Source organism: Sus scrofa, chromosome 1 (assembly GCF_000003025.6).
Source record: "Sus scrofa isolate TJ Tabasco breed Duroc chromosome 1, Sscrofa11.1, whole genome shotgun sequence".
In the NCBI taxonomy this organism is placed as follows: domain Eukaryota; kingdom Metazoa; phylum Chordata; class Mammalia; order Artiodactyla; family Suidae; genus Sus; species Sus scrofa.
In genome coordinates, this window is record NC_010443.5 from 216,954,826 (window position 1) to 216,970,268 (window position 15,443).

The window sequence follows — 15,443 nt, forward strand, 5'->3', positions numbered from 1 at the left end:
TGTTAAACAAAACCACTATGCAAAAATGATCAGCATTTTACAAAGTTATACATACATCCAAACTTTAATTCAACAATTCCACTCCTTTAACTATTAAGTGCATACTTTCTCCTTGCGCCTTCCTCCTTTAGGCTACCTGGAATGAAGACACACAGTAGGTGGAACTATATAAGCCCTCTTGCAACCGTAAGTTTACCCTGAGGATGGAAACCAGTGCAAAGACTGGAAGAAGAGAAAGATAGCAGCTAACTAGCTTCCTGACAACTAGAGAGCCACCAAATCCAGCATAATCTAATTTCAAACTTACCTTAGTTCAAAGAAATATAAATCCATTATTACTTATTTGTATATTGGGTTATATGTGGCCAAATCCAAACTGATGTACTTCTCCAGATTTCAACTCTTCATACATACCCACATTTTAGTAAATATTTTCTTTCAATTGCTGCCCTTCCAGACCTCTCCTATCTTCATTTATGCCAAATATTATTTGCATTTAAACCCAGTCAAGAGGATATGTTATCTTCGAAATTGTACAGGATTAATCAAAAGGATTTCACGCAAAAACATTTTTCCTTTTTTAAAAAGTTTTACTGAAGTACAGTTGATTTACAATGTGATGATAACTTCTGCTATACAACAACATGATTCAGTTATACACATATACGTATCCATTCTGTTTCAGATATTACAGAATATTGGTTAGTTCCCTATGCTATACAGCAAGTCTCCATAAGCGACCATCCATATACCATACATATACAATGGCGTGGACAAACCAATCATAAAACACCAATCCATTCCCACGCTACCCCCACCCTGGCCTGGCAGCTTGTTTCTTTGGTAACCATAAGTGTGTTTTTGAAATCTGTGTGTTTCTTGCTGTTTCATAAATAAATTCACTTGCATCCTTATTTAAGATTCTACATATAAGTGATGTCATATGACATCTTTCTCTGCCTGAGTTACTTCACTTGGTGTGATAATCTCTAGGTCTATCCATATTGCTGCAAATGGCATCATTTCATTTTTTTATATGGCTGAGTAATACTCCATAGTATTGCATAAACTTACCCCTTAGAACTGCTTAGCTGCATCCCATAGGTTTTGAATCATTGTCTTCATTATCATTTATATCCAGGTATTTTTAAATTTCCTCCTTGATTTTCTTCAGTGATCCATTAGTTGTTTAGTAGCATATTGCTGAAGTTTCCAAGTGTTTGTGGTTTCTGCAGTTTTTTTTTCCTTGTAGCTGATTTCTAAACTTACAGTGTTGTGGTTAGAAAAGACGCTCCATATGATTTCAATTTTTTAAGTGCAATGAGGCTGGATTTGTGGCCCAAGATGAGATTTATCCAAGAACACTGTGCATTTTTCCATCTTTTTATATCATTTTTGATTTCTTTAAACAGCATCTTATAGTTTTCAGAGTACAGGTCTTTTGCCTCCTTAAGTAGGTTTATTCCTGGGTATTTTATTATTTTTCATACAACAGTGAATGGCATTGTTTCATTAACTTCTCTCACTGATTTATGGTTGTCAGGTATAGAAATTTGAGAGAGTTCTGTATATTAATTTTGTATCCTGTAACTTTACCAATTTATTGATGAGCTTTAGAAATTTTCTGACAACACCTTCAGAATTGTCTCTGTATAGTACCATGTCATCTGCAAACAGTGATAGTTTTTTTTTCTTTAATGTCCTTCATCTGAGATTTTATCCATCTCTTGCAATCTTTAAAGTCTATTTTGTCTGATATGAATATTGCTACTCTAGTTTTCATCTGATTTCCATTTGTGAGGAATACCTTTTTCATCTTCTCACTTTCTTTGTATGTGTCTCTAGATCTGAAGTGGTCTCTTGGAGACAACATATATATGGACCTTAGTTTTGGATCCATTCAGCCAGTCCATGTTTTTTGACTGGAGCATTTAATTCATTTACATTTAAGTAATCATTGATATGTATGTTCTTATTGCCATTTTGTTACTTCTTTGGGGGTTTTGTTGGTCTATTTTTCCCTTCCTCTTTTGTTCTCTTCAGTTGTATTCTGATGACTATCTTTAGTACAGTGTTAAGGTTGCTTTTTGGTTGTATATGTTCCTATCACAGATTTTTGGCTTGCAGTTACTATGAGATTTTGATATATCAGTGTGTGTGTGTGCGTGCACATGTGTGTGTGTGCGTGCACAGTGTGTGTGTCTGTTAGACACACATGCACATGATTGGTTTACACTGCTGTTCATACAATTTCAAATGGCTCTCAAATATCCTGCAGTCATATCCTCCTTCCCTCATGAATGCCAGTTGTGATATTATATTTGTGTGTGGATGATTTCCTATCTTTACTACCTTTGCCTTTACAGGTGAACCTTCTCAAATTTTAATTTTGTTTCTAGTTGTGGCCTTTTTTTTTTTTCCACCTGGAGAAGCTCCTTTACTATTTTCTATAAAGTTGGTTTAATGGTGCTGAACTTTCTTAACATTTGCTTGTCTATAAAGCTTTTGATTTCTCCATCGAATCTGAATGAAAGCCTTGCAGGGTGGAATATTCTTGGTTGTAGATTTTTCCCTTTAATCACTTCAAATATGTCCTGCCGCTCCTTTCTGGCATGCAGTTTCTGCTAAAAAAAAAAATCAAATAACATACAGTACCTCTGTATGTTATGTGTTGCTTTTCCTTAGTTGCTTTTAATATTTTGTCTTTAATTGAGCCAGTGTGATGAATGTATGTCTCTTGAGTTTTCCTTCTTGGGTTTACCCCATATAGGACTAGCTATGCTTCCTAGACTCGAATTAATGTTTCCTTTCCCATGTTATGGAAGTTTTAATCTATTAGATCTTCAAATATTTTCTCAGGCCCTTTCTCTCTCTCTTCTCCTTCTCTAACTCCCTAAAATGCAACTGTTGGTGCATTTAATTTTGTCCCAGATGTCTCTTAGACTGTCCTCATTTCTTTTCACTCTTTTTTCTCTATTCTGTTTTGCATCAGTGATTTCTACCAGTCTGTCTTCAATCTCAGTCATTCCTCTGCCTCATGGATCCTGCTACTGATTCCTTCTAGTGTATTTTTAACTTCAGTTATATTGTTAATCTTTTTGTTCTTTAAATCTTCTATTTCTTTGTTAAACATTTCTTGTAATTTCTCAATATTTGCTTCAAATTATTTTTCCTAGATCAGAGATCATCCTTGTTATCATTATTCTAAACTCTTTTTCATGTAGGTTGCCTATCTCCACTTAATTTTTGTTCTGAGGTTTTGTCTTACTCCTTCATCTAGAGTGTATTTCTCTGCCATTTCACTTTGTCTATCTTTTTATGTTTGTGGTCTCCTTTCTGCAGGTTGCAGGATTGTAACCTCTCTTGCTTCTGGTGTGTGCTTCATTGAGGGTAAAGCTGGTCCAAGGATTGGCACTGGCTTCCTGACAGGAGGGACTGGTGCCTGCCCACAGGCAGGAAGAGCTGGGTCTCCTCCCTCTGGTGGGCAGGGCTGCGTTGAAAGGTAGAATCAGAAGTGCTTGAGTACCTAGGAAGACTTTAGGCTACCTGTTTATTTGATGGGTGGGTTTGTGTTCCCATTCTGTTTGTTGTTCAACCTGGGGCTTCTCCGCATTGATGCCTGCAAGTTGTCAGGAAGGGCTAGGCTCCAGGGAGCTTACACACATAACTACGGGACCTGGGACCTCTGCCTCCAGTGTCCTGCCCCCACAATGAGCCTCAGCTGACCTCTGCTTGCCCAGGAGACACTCCAAGACCTTCAGGTAGGTCTGGCCCAGATTCTCATGGAGTCCCTGCTTTGTCTTGGGACCCAGTGCACATGAAATCTTGTGTGCACCCTCCAAGGGCGGAGTTTGTGTTTCCACCAGTCCTGTGGAGCTCCTGCACTCAAGCCCTGCTGGCCTTCAATACCAAATGCTCTGGAGGTTCCTCTTCCAAAGCCAGATCCCCAGACTCAGGAACCTGACATGGGGTTTGGAACTCTAGCTCCCATGCAAGGGCCTCTATGCCTTCTTTGTCCTCAGATGTAGGATATCTTCTTTGCTAGTTTCCAATCTATTTTGTCAATGTTTGTTCAGCAGTTAGTTGTGCATTTGGTCTTTTTATGAGAGGAGGTTACCTCAATCCCTTCTACTCTACCATCTTGTCTCCTCTCTTCTGCACATTTATTTTTGAAAAGAAGTATACTCAAAAAGGGATTCTCTCACCAGTTTTAATTCTGAGGTCTGATTTTAGCAGTTTATTCAAATGAAGGCAAAGGAAACTGTTGAAGCATGGCACAGAAATAGACTTACTGTGAAAGCCAGTTGGAACTCACACAGAAAACCCTTTCCTGCTGTTCCTTCATCCACAATACCATTCTAGAAGAAAAATCATTGTCTTCTCCATAATTCCTCAACTAACTAAGACTAAAAAGTTTGTTGAGAATGCTTTAAAGAAAAATACAGGAGTTCCTGTCATGGCGCAGTGGTTACCGAATCCGACTAGGAACCATGAGGTTGCGGGTTCGGTCCCTGCCCTTGCTCAGTGGGTTAACGATCTGGCGTTGCTGTGGCTGTGGCATAGGCCGGTGGCTACAGCGCCGATTCGACCCCTAGACTGGGAACCTCCATATGCCGCGGGAGCGGCCCAAGAAATAGCAAAAACACAAAAATAAATAAATAAATAAAAATACAAAACCTATTATTAAAGGTGTTGGGAATATCTAAATGTAATTTTTCATTATTCATGCTCATATAGATTCTAGTTTTGTTTCTTCAATTTGATGCAAAAATGTATGATTGGGGTGAATTGTGTACTATGTGAATTACGTCTCAATAAAACTTTTTAAAAATATGCATACTTTTAGAAAAACAGAAATGTTAAGCAATACCCCCAAATATCTGTTTTGCACCAAAACAAGTAAACATTTGTTGTCTTTATCTTTTCTCATTTCTGCTTTGAACCTGTCCATGTCTACCATATATTTGGCTATACACACATACTTTTCATTTCAAATTTCATCTGTTATATAATGTAATACCTCCCTAAACCATAACCAATCCAAGGATGGGAACAGCCAAGAAATGTTACATAACATAAATTGCAAAACAGCAAGGCAGTTCAGTTGGAGCTTCTGGTCAATGGTAATGGGAATATCATGTTTTCAACAACAATCATCAATGAATAAGAATTTGGACCCACTTTTCAGCTGCTATACTTTAAAAAGGTCTCAGATATGAAACAATACATAAAGTATTTCAAAAACTATAATATAGAATATATATGGTCAAATGACTGGGCTGTGCACTGCACAAATCTACCTTGATCACCAATTAAACATGAGGGAAGGGGAGGAATCCAACCCAAATCTGAGATTTCTGACTGAGTGACCAAGTATATAGAAAAAAAGATCGAAAGTTTGAAAGTAAAGATGAATTTTATATATTTGGAATCAGTAAAAGGAAGATTTGCAGCAATCAGCTTGATATAAGAGGAGTTAAGAATGACTTCTTGATTTAGGGTTTGAGAGGCTGGGTATCCAGTGTTAGAATTCACATAGTAGGTATATGGAACAAGAGTTTAGGAGAAATGATGAATTAAATTTGACATATAATGAACTGAGTAACTATGATAATATCATAAATCAAGATTTAAATATACTACAAGCAGCTACACTTACGAAGGCTAAGAAGAACACAATTTGCTTTTGTTGCAGATTTCACAATTATTACGCATAAAGGAGGCTATAATCACTGACACACATGATGCTCAGATAAAATGTATGAGGGTAGGAAGAGAAGATCATTCTTGAGGCCACATTTAAGTGATACCTAGAAATGTTCAGGGATGGAAGACATAAAGAAGAACACAGCAAAAATCTTGAAAAGAAATGACTAGGAAAAGGAGGAAAACTAGAATTAACTTTGTAAAAAATTATTGATTAATGCATTAATCTGTGGGCATATTTTAATAAAAATAAAGTTCCTTTAAAGAAGAGCATAGAGTTTCATGAAAAGAGCTATAAAATATTAACAGGTTAAGACAGAAACATAAAGAAAAAAAATCCACAAAACATGGAAATTAATGTTAGTAAAGACTACCTATAGGAAAAGGATCTGAAGGGTAGGGATGACTTTTCCTTTTCATTTTGTTTCATTATTTTGAGTTTTCTAACCTCAAGAATGGCTTTCAACTTATAATTCTTACCCAGAAGAATAATGACATCCCCAAACATTCAAAGATTCTAAGTTTACCTCAAAAGCAACATTTAAGAAGTTACTTTCTTAAAATATATCAAACAAAGGAGTAAATTTAAAAAGATGACATCAGATCCAGACAATAGATCCAACCCAGGAAAGCAGTAAAATTAAGTTATCGGATGAAAGATGGGCAGCAGGCCTGAAGCAAACTCAAACCAGATAGCAGCACAGGGACTGTGGAAGGAAGATGTCAGAAAAAAAGCAAGTATTAGACTGCTTGCTATGACTGAGTTCAAAACAAAACAAAATACCCACAGAGGATGTAATAAAAACAGTGAAAGAAAAAAAAGGCAATTCTAGTGGAAGAAAACTTTACAATAAAGGGGATGAAATTATACTCTCGGTCTCTAAATCCTGAATATAAGTATTGTTGTTTTTCAAATTTAAAATTACCTACAAAGCCTTCAAGTGTTACGTATGGCTACTGAACAGGATATAAATGTTAATGTTAACATAAAAATACAATGCTAGAGGTTGAGAGGTAAAATCAAGGAGGGAAGCTAAGCAGAAACTGGGGAGAGAAGCATTAACCTTGAAACTGAGAAATCAACAAATATTGCCAATGGTTGCTCAACAAGAAATAAAGCTACAAATATATTACCCTAGGTTACAATGAGAGCCAATGTAAGAAATAAAACAGTGAAATAATTTAAGGAAATGAGGACGGACACAGCAGCATACGTGAAATAGAGACTGAACTACAAGAAGAGTCAAAACTGGCTCCCTCTGGAGAGAAGAATTAAAGTTGGAAGAATAGAGCTTTTCACTCTAATTAGATTGTTTTGCTCTTCTCTGTGATCTGACTTGTTAAAACAGTATAAGTGAGATATCTAGGGGCAAAAATTAAAATAAATAGGAAATAAAATCAAGGTAGCAAAGGTATTCTTCAGGTGAAGAACAGAAAAGAGAAAGGGTAGCTGCTAGTAGTCAAAGATTAAAGGAGAATATAAAAGTAAGCTAATACACACTCCTGGGCAGAGAAAACCATGACTCGAAAAGATACACATACCCTAATGTTCACACCAACAGTACATACAACAGCCCAGACATGGAAGCAACCTAAATGTCCACAGACAAAGGAGTGGATAAAGAAGACGTGGTATATATACACAATGGAATATTACTCAGCCATAAAAAGAATGAAATAATGGCATTTGCAGCAACATGGTTGGACCTAGAAATTATAATGCTAAGTCAAGTCAGACAGTAAGACACAAAAGTCATATGCTATCACTTACATGTGGAATCTAAAAAAAGAAAGGATACAATGAACTTCTTTGCAGAACAGATACTGTCTCACAGGACTTTGAAAAACTTATGGTTACCAAAGGAGACAGGCTGGGGGAGGGAGGATGGGCTGGGCATTTGGGATTGAAATGTAAAATTGGATTGTGATGATGGTTGTACAACTATAAACATAATAAAATTCATTGGATTTAAAAAAAATAAGCTAAAACATATTCTTAAGCTACTAAAGTGGAGGCAAATAGTGATAACACCAAAGAATGTGGTAAGAAACAAAGGAGTAAGATGTTAGCCCTAGGGTAGCTAGGAAAGGACAAGATCAAAAGCACAGTGTTCAAAATGAGGGCTAAAAACAGGAAGATATAACCAAAGAGTGATATAGTTAACAGTTTACAACTTCACAGATGGACTAATCTGAGGTGATAGCAAATTTTATTCAGAATGAGGTTATAAGAAGGGAGTACTGATATAAAGTACAGATGACATTTCAGAGTCAAGGATAGTAAGAAATTTTAAGGTGCCTTCAGGTGAGTTCTTCAAAGCATAATGAAATAAACTATTATAAAATCTGGAGAAGGAGTTTACAGAAAAAACTATGTTAGATGCCAGGAATTCTCAATTAATGACATGGGAGTAGGCTAGGAAAGAGTAGCAAAAAAAAAAAAAAAAACAAGAGACTGAGTATGATATAAGCTGTATCAAAATCATCTCAAATGACAAGATTTTTGTTTTTATATTATTGTAGTAAGACACTATAGAAACAGCAATGTAAATGCTCCCTCTAGACTCTAGCGTAGATGTGATCCAATACCTTTAGGAGAGGCAACATTCAATGAAACTAAGAAAGCAGGAGACTGATGCTATAGAAAACCCAATTTACAACGGACTAAGGAATATGGAAGAACTCTATAAAAAAGGACTAATAAAGAGCAATCCACTGAAGAATCAAAAATAGTAAGAAGACAAGAATATAAGAAAGTATTTTCCAGCAGTATATGAGAATTTTTAATTCCATCAATCTATAAAATACCAATTTGCAGGAAATGCAGCGAACATATTAAACTGCACCATGAGGATGTGATCAGCAGAACCTGGATTGTGGGAAACTATATTAAACCTGGTTAAAAAAGAAAGAAGACAAGAGATGAGGGAAACCTAGATTAAAAGAAACTGTAAAGTCACAATGTGTGGACCTATTTGAATCCAAGTATTAAAAAAACTATTAAAAATTTATGATATCATTTAGAAATTTAACTTGCTGAATACTTAAAGCTACTAAGGAATTGTAATTCTTTTATTTTAAAAAAGGTCTTATATTTTAGAGGAACATAAGAAAATAGTAATGAAAAAATGATATCTACTGTGTACTTCAAATAACTTAATACTGGGGAAAACAGAACAGAATTGGATACAGGTTATAAGGTCTACTGAAGCTGAGCAATAAAAGCATGAAAGTTCACTATACATTACCTTTAACATATGTTTAACATTCTCCCTAAAAGAAAAGCTTATTCCAAAGGATGTCTGTTACCTTTTACCTAGCATTTCTTAGTAAGTTTTCAATTTATTCAATCAGAAAATTTCAGGATACAAAGTCCCAGATTTTATTTTGTATTTTATAATTCATCTCTCATGCAGGTTTAAAAGCAAAGAGCTCATGTATAATTTACTAAAGATTTTTTTCTTTTAAAGATACTGATGTCTAAATACAGTAAAAGTTTATTTCTAGTCAGACAAAAAAAAAGTATCACTAATTATCCTTAAAAGTTTCTCAAACAAGACTAATTTTAAGATGTTCAGTACTGCCACCATTGTATATTTAAAATATCTGATCAGGGAGTGCCCGTCATGGCACAGCGGAAACAAATCCAACTAGGAACCATGAGGTTGCGGGTTCCATCCCTGGCCTCGCTCACTGGGTTAAGGATGCAGGTGTTGCCATGAGCTGTGGTGTAGGTTGCAGACGTGGCTCAGATCTGGTGTTACTGAGACTCTGGCATAGGCCAGTAGCAAAAGCTCCAATTAGACCCCCTAGCCTGAGAACCTCCAGGTACCAGAGGTGCAGCCCTAAAAAGACAAAAGAAAAGATAAATAAATGAAATTTAAAAATAATTAAATATCTGGTCAAACTTAACACTCTTCTTGACAAAACCAATTTGAATTAAATAAACTGCAAGAAAAAATGCATTGTAAGAACTTAAAAAAGACACATTTTAAAGCTTTTCACTGAATATAGATAACCCAAATATTTAATGTATGATTTAGTTTAAAAATTACTAGTCCAGGAGTACCCAACTAGTACCCCTGGCCTCACTCAGTGGGTTAAGGATCCAGCATTCCCACAGCTGCAGTGTAAGTTGCACATGAGGTATGGATCCTGTGTTGTTGTGACTGTGGCATAAGCCAGCAGCTGCAGCTCGGATTCAACCCCTAGCCCAGGAACCTCCATATGCTGCAGGTGCAGCCCTAAAAAATAATTAATTTTTTTAAAAATTTTAAATAAAAAATAAAAACTACTACTCCCAGATTTCCCTGGAGGCCTAGGCTAAGGATCCAGCATTCTCATTGCTGTGGGACAGGTTGGATACCTATCTCAGGAACTTCTGCAAGCCAGAGGCATGACCAAGGGAAAAACAAAAAAGAATTACTAGTCTGGATTCTTGTCCACCATCTAATCTTATCACAACTTTCACCATATTTCTTCCTTGACTTCCTTCATCTTTAAAATAATGACACAATCACTGTACATCACACTGAAATAATTTCAAACAATAGTTCTCAGCCTGGTTACGAGTTAGAATAATACAGGGAACTCTTTAAGTGCCAGTGCCTGAACCCACTCAACATCAAAGGGAAAATATGGTATGATAGAAATTCACAGTAAACATTACTCAGGATCAAAGATACAATGGAAAGATGGACACTCATGAAAAGAACAAGAAACTATAAAAGGAAATAATTTTAGCAAAATTTGTAGGACAATTGATAATCTAGAAAGAGATGAAGAGAGAAGCAGTAAACTGGAAGATAGTACTAAAGAATTCAACCAGAAAGCAGCAATGATAAAACACAAAAAAATTGAAAATACAGTCAAGAGACATGGACATGGAAAATAATCAAGGAAACTGTTTTTAAAGAGTGAATAAAAGGTATTTTCAGACATTTCAAAGTGATATAAAGACAAATTGTTACACTATACACAGACTCTTACTAAAACAAGTACTAAAAGATACCTTTTAGTAAGAAGGAGAGTCCTTCAGACAGAAAGCACCTAAGATACGGCAGGAAGCATCAAAACTGATAAATTATTAGTAAAACAGTATTAGGTACTGAGAAGTGTTTTTAAGTAAAAAACAAAACACCTTAAACAAGAAATATGTGAAACTGAAACTTTAGATAAGAATAAGAAGGAGAGGGTATTTGATTCCTCCTTACCTAGGATAAGAGTTCAGAGCAGGCCATCCCAAAATATGCTATTTTGGCATATTGACTGTTTTGAATTAAGGTTACTTAGGAAACACTGGTATAAGAGGAACATTCTGAGCCACCTTTTTTCCTTAAAAATAGGAAATAAATCTCCCTTGTGAAGGTACCCTCACTATACTAGGAGGAAATAAAGCATCCTTATCACCAGAAACTGGGAATTCAAAGCTGAAAAAACTATAAACTTAGTTACTTCATTAATTTTCTACCTAGGCCCAAATCCCTTTGTTTTGTAACAAAACTTCACAAATAATTATTTCTTTGTCTAAAAGGGTACATCTACAGCCTGCTTTGGTTACTTCTTTATTTATATATGGGACCTCCATAAGTAAAAGAAATAAAACCCATTTATTTTTCTCCTATTAACCTGTCTTGAGATTTACTCATTAAACCAGCCGAAAGAACCAAGAAAAGTGGAGGGGAAATTTTATCCTCCTCACCAGTTATGGCATAGCCAGCAGTATCTTCACTGGCTGGAAAACTGTCTGTTCCCAGGACTGCTAAATCTGAGACATCCTGGAACCTCTGACAAGAAGAACAGCAGGTAAGAATTCTTACCTTGTCAGCATTCTGCTGTCTGTGGGGTTCAGTGAAAGCAAAGGTGGTGATAGTCCTTTCTCTCTAAATTTAGATTTACACAAGAAAATATTTGTGTAACAAGTTTCTTTGGCATAGCAACTCTAGTAAATATAATATGAGTACTCTTGGTTTTTATTGATCTTTTGCCTCCCAGAGATGGTCACCATTTCTATTTGTCTCTGTTTGTCAGGTGTACTAAGGAGGGAAATCCACAGGGTAGAACAAAGGTATTAGCCCTATAAAACTGCTATTTGAACAAGCTTCTCAGACTAGTAAGTTCACAGTTCTCATCAGACCAGAAGCTATTCAGACAAACTCTTCTGTGGGTTCCCTATGTAAAAACCACATGAGGTTTTTCATTTCATCTTGTTCTATATCCTGAGAGCTTGGCTTTGTGCCCAGTAAAACTATTCTTTCTGATCTCTACCATCTGAAAGGTACACTTGCCAGGGTGCACCACGGTGACCAGCCAAATATACTCGGGTTCTGAGACTGAAGTTCCAAGCAGCACTCTGTCCCAGCAGTATGAGCTTCAGGGAAATTTGTCACAAGGGGTCCTAGTCAATAAGGTGCCTTCATCATCTCAACTTTCATTGTTTTGTTAGTGCTGGAAAAGTCCCTTCCAGGAACACCTGCCCAGTGTCACATATTACCAGGGCTATAATTGGAGGTGTCTCATATTCTTGTGAGAAGCTAGACACAATTTCACTATACACTTCTTACCTCCTGTGCAATAAAGGACTTTGCTTTCTTAGACTATCTTTGTGGTAGAAACTTTGTGAATATTTTAAGGGTTGCATCTTTTGCACTCTCTTTGGGGATACCTCTTGCATGCACAGTTAAGTGATAAAAATGCTTATTTATGGTTTGAGTTGCTATTAAGAAGAACCTACTTGTCACTGGCTATCCAATGGGTTGGGAAAACTTCTAAATCAAAAATTTTCTCATCTTCGGAGTTCCCGTCATGGCGCAGTGGTTGACGAATCCGACTAGGAACCATGGAGTTGCGGGTTCAATCCCTGGCCTTGCTCAGTGGGTTGAGGATGCGGCATTGCCTTGAGCTGTGGTGTGGGTTGCGGACGCGGCTCGGATCCCGCGTTGCTGTGGCTCTGGCATGGGCTGGTGGCTGCAGCTCCGATTTGACCCCTAGCCTGGGAACCTCCATGTGCCGCGGGAAGCAACCCTGGAAAAGGCAAAAAGACAAAAAAAAAATTCTCGTCTTAAACTACTGTCTTATTGACATGTATAAAAAGACAAAGTTAAAATATATAGAAGTAGAAAAGTATAAAGGAGTAGCCTGACATACTCCTTTAACAAGAAAAAACAAATTACAGAAAATCTGTAGTGCAGGTTCAATCCCTGGCCTGGGAATTTCCATGTGCCTCAAGTATTGCCAAAAAATAAACAAAACAGAAGCAAACAAAAGTCTATAAGTAATAAATGCTGTAGAAGATGTGGAGAAAAAGGAACCCTCATAAGCTGTGGTGGGAAGGTAAACTGGTACAGCCACTATGAAAAACATTGTGGAGGTTCCTTTAAAAACTAAAAATAGGAGTTCCTGTCGTGGCACAGTGGTTAACAAATCTGACTAGGAACCATGAGGTTGCAGGTTCAATCCCTGGCCTTGCTCAGTGGGTTGAGGATGTGGCGTTGCCATGAGCTGTGGTGTGGGTCGCAGACGCGGCTCGGATCCCGTGTTGCTGTGGCTCTGGCGTAGGCTGGTGGCTACAGCTCTGATTAGACCCCTAGCCTGGGAACCTCCATACGCCACGGGAGCAGCCCAAGAAATGGCAAAAAGACAAAAAAAAAAAAAAAAAAAAAAAAAACAGGAGTTTCCTCTATGGTGCAATGAGATCAGGGGCATCTTGGGAATGCTAAGATGCAGGCCCAGCACAGTAGCTTAAGGATCCAGCATTGCCACAGCTGTGGCTTAGGTCACAACTGCAGCTCAGATCTAATCCCTGGCCCAGAAACTCCACATGCCAAGGGGCAGCCAAAAAAGAAAAGAAAAAAGAAAAAAAAAAAAAAAACTAAAAATAGAACTGCCACATGATCCAGCAATAAACTCCCGGATATATACCACAGGAAAAAATGAAAACACTAATTCAAAAAGATATATGCACCCCAATGTTCATAGAAGCACCATTTACAATAGTTAAGATATGGACACAACCCATTTGCCCATCAACAGACAAACAGGTTTAAGAAAATGTGAGATTGTATATATACACACATACATACATATACACACACTTGACTATTAGCCATGAAAAAGAATGAAATGCTGCCATTTGCAGCAACATGGATAAACCTAGTGAATATCATACTAAGTGAAGTCAAAGAATGACATACATGGTATCACTTTTATGTGGAATCTAAAAAATAATTACAAATGCACCTATATACAAAACAGAAGCATTTACAGACACAGAAAACAAACTAACAGTTATCAAAGGGAAAATATAGATAAGAGATAAATTAAGAGTATCGGATTAACACAACCAAACTACTATACATAAAATAGATAAGCAACAAGGATTTACTGTATACCAAAGGGAACTCTAGTCAATATCGTATAATAACCCATAATAGATAATATGAAAACATACATTAATATATGTAATTTATATTAAATATAATTAAATACATATAGTTTATATGTAAAACCTGAATCACTTTGCTGTACACCTGAAACACAATATTACAAATCAACTATACTTCAATTTGAGTAGGAAACAAAGATTCTGTATTTTATCAAAATAATTTCCTGTGCTTCATGTTGTTTTATTAGGTCTTGGATTACTTTTTATTTTTATTTTTTTTCTCTTTTGTCTCCTTAGGGCTGCACGCATGGCATATGGAGGTTCCCAGGCTAGGGGTCAAATCGGAGCTGTTGCTGCCGGCCTATGCCACAGCCACAGCAACGCCAGATCCGAGCCATATCTGGGACCTACACCACAGCTCATGGCAACACCAGATTCTTAACGCACTGGTTCCTAGTCCACAACCTCATGGTTCCTAGTCAGATTCATTTCCACTGCACCACGATGGCAACTCCAGGTCTTGGATTACTTTAAAAAAATTAAGTAACTAAGTGTTCTCTAACAAAAGAGCTAAGCCTTTTTACAACTATATAATCTTCTGTATTTGCTTTTGAAATATTTTGTCACTTTGATTAGATAGATAACTAAGTATTATTTCAGTGACCCATGATCCAGTGTATAAAAACTGATATTTTAATTAACTAAATATTAGTTAACTAAATATTTTGTTTTATTTTTTAAATCCTTTAATTAAATGCTAATTAAATTGTTTAGTTATTTAATCCAGTGTTTTAAAAACTGATATTTTTGAAAAACTTACCAAAATTCTAAATAGTCTAAATAACCTTAAAGTAACTTCAGGTTTTTCAGAGAATCCCTGGAACATCTCAAAAGATTTGTTCTCTCTCCTTATAAAAGGGAGGTATTAAACTAATTAGGCTTATGTGGTTGTTAAATTATATGGGAAGCATTATCAAGAAAGTGATGATAAACTTCCTTAGGTTACACTGTATGTATAAATGTTATTAATGTAAGTGTTCTACAAACTAAATGATTAAAAATATCTGCTATGTCCTGGTATAGTTATTATTTGTAAATCTAGTTACTATCTTAAAATGTACAACACAAAATTAAATTTCCTTGTCAACTGCATAATGCACTCTAGTCAAACCTTTAACCATAGGTATTTTTGTGTCTTTTTAAGAATTTATAGACAGTTATTGTTTTATTCTTTTATGCATTTGGTGTTCCTATAAAAGTGTTTCACCACTAGAGAGATTCTTATAAAGGATTCTGACAAGTACTCTAGAACAGAAGTTTCTGATGCCAAAGAACTGGGTAAGAATTGGCATAA

General features: G+C 36.2%; 1 protein-coding gene across 5 annotated transcripts in view; it reads right to left on the reverse strand.

Annotated features, from left to right (window-relative positions):
* Positions 1-15,443, reverse strand: part of JAK2 (Janus kinase 2) — a 152,567-nt gene that overhangs the window by 105,082 nt on the left and 32,042 nt on the right. Inside the window, exon 3 of one of the 5 annotated variants that reach the window (XM_021082799.1) lies at positions 1,075-2,624. The gene's annotated coding sequence lies outside the window, so the exon portion shown is untranslated. 5 annotated transcript variants of the gene reach the window in all.